The following is a 2,733-nucleotide window of genomic DNA, read 5'->3' on the forward strand; positions in this document are numbered from 1 at the left end:
GGTTTCGAATACTTCTGTAACTCCAAAAATTCTGAAAAATTAGAACGACCTAAATAATTTGTGTATTGATCTACTTCAGTTGGAATTGGTATTTTATCGCTCTCTGGTAAAAAATGAAAATTATTTTCGTGAGCGCATACTTTCTGTTTTTTTCAGCAAGCTCAAACAACAATCACCCAAGAAGATCCTAAAGTCTTTACTTGGCACAAACACTAATTAAAACATAAAACCACATCTAAAAATAAGCTAGATGATTTATTTATTACTAAACAGGAACAAAAAGCAAGGAACAAAAATAAAAATTGGGTTGCCTCCCAACAAGCTTATCGTTTAAAACACCTAGCTAGGCATTGAGATTTCAACGATGCTCACATGAAAGACAAGAATTGAAGCACAAAGAGAGCATCATGAAACACGTGACAAACACATCTAATTATAACATACTTCCTATGCATAGGAATTTTATAGGCAAACAAATGATCATAGCAAGCATAGCATATTGCAAGGAAGCGGAAAGAAACAATAGCAATCTCAACATAACGAGAGGTAATTTAGTAACATGAAAATTTATGCAATCATATTTTCCTCTCTCATAATAATTACATGTGGGATCATAAGCAAATTCAACAAAATAGCTATCACATAAAATATTTTCAACACGATCCACATGCATGCAAAGTTGACACTCTTCCAAAATAGTGGGATTAACATTCACTAAAGTCATGACTTCTCCAAACCCACTTTCAATAATATTGCAAACACTATTATCAATCTCATATTAATCATGGGGCTTAAATAAATTTTCAAGATCATAAGAAGAATCACCCCAATCATGATCATTGCAACAAGTAGTGGACATAGCAAAACTAGCATCCCCAAGCTTAGGGTTTTGCATATTATTAGCATAATTGACGTTAATAGAATTTATAATAATATCATTGCAATCATGCTTTTTATTCAAAGATCTATTGTGAATCACTTCATAAAGCGCTTCATCACAATTTTCAGATTCATGAATTTCAAGCAAAACCTCATAAAGATAATCTAGTGCACTCAACTCACTAGCATTTGGTTCATCATAATTGGATCTTTTAAAAAGATTAGCAAGAGGATGAGGATCCATAACAATAGATTTTTAGCAAGCGAAGATGCAAGGAAATAGAAGGCACATGGTAACACGAGCAAACAGAAGGAAGAACGGAAGAGGGGCGAAGAAAAGGAAAATCTTGTGAAGTGGGGGAGAGGAAAACGAGAGGCAAATGGAAAATAATGAAATGCGAGGGATAAGAGTTTGTGATGGGTACTTGGTATGTCTTGACTTGAGCGTAGGTCGTCCCAGCAACGACGCCAGAAATCCTTCTTACTACCTCTTGAGCATGCATTGGTTTTCCCTTGTAGAGGAAAGGGTGATGCAACAAAGTAGCGTAAGTATTTCCCTTAGTTTTTGAGAACCAAGGTATCAATCCAGTAGGAGACTACACGCAAATCGCCTAGTACCTGCAAAAACAATCAAGAACCTTGCAACCAACGTGATAAAGGGGTTGTCAATCCCTTCACGACCACTTGCAAAAGTGAGATCTGATAAAGATAATAAGATAAATATTTTTGGTATTTTTGTTGTATAGATTGGAAAGTAAAGATTGCAAAATAAACGGCGACATAAATTGGCAAGTTGACGGGAAACTAATATGATGTAAAATAGACCCGGGGGCCATAGGTTTCACTAGTGGCTTCTCTCGAGATAGCATGTATTACGGTGGGTGAAGAAATTGCTGCCGAGCAATTGATAGAAAAGCGCATAGTTATGAGAATATCTAGGCATGATCAAGAACATAGGCATCACTTCCATGTCAAGTAGACCAAAATGATTCTTCATCTACTACTATTACTCCACACATCGACCGCTATCCAGCATGCATCTAGAGTATTAAGTTCATAAGAACAGAGTAACGCATTAGGCAAGATGACATGATGTAGAGGGATAAACTCAAGCAATATGATATAAAACACATATTTTTATCCTCGATGGCAACAATACAATACGTGCCTTGCTGCCCCTGCTGTCACTGAGAAAGGACACCACAAGATTGAACCCAAAAGCCAAGCACTTCTCCCATTGCAAGAAATATCAATCTAGTAGGCCAAACTAAACCGATAATTCGAAGAGACTTGCAAAGATATCAAATCATGCATATAAGAATTCCGAGAAGAATCAAATATTGTTCATTGATAATCTTGATCATAAACCCACAATTCATCGGATCTCGGCAAACACACCGCAAAAAGTATTACATCAAATAGATCTCCAAGAACATCGAGGAGAACTTTGTATTGAGAACCAAAGAGAGAGAAGAAGCCATCTAGCTAATAACTATGGACCCGAAGGTATGTGGTAAACTACTCACACATCATCGGAGAGGCTATGGTGCTGATGTAGAAGCCCTTCGTGATCGAATCCCCCTCCGGTAGATCGCCGGAAAAGGCCCCAGATGGGATCTCACGGGTACAGAAGGTTTGCGGCGGTGGAAAAGTGATTTCGTGGCTCCCCTGGATGTTTTCAGGGTATAAGAGTATATATAGGCGAAAGAAGTAGGTAGGTGGAGCTATGAGGGGCCCACGAGGGTGGGGGGCACGCCTACCCCCCCGAGCGCGCCCTCCTGCCTCGTGGCCGCCTCATTGCGTCTCTGACTTCCACTCCAAGTCTCTTGGATTGCGTTTGTTCCAAGAAAGATC

This window comes from Triticum urartu, chromosome 5 (assembly GCF_003073215.2).
Source record: "Triticum urartu cultivar G1812 chromosome 5, Tu2.1, whole genome shotgun sequence".
Lineage (NCBI taxonomy): Eukaryota > Viridiplantae > Streptophyta > Magnoliopsida > Poales > Poaceae > Triticum > Triticum urartu.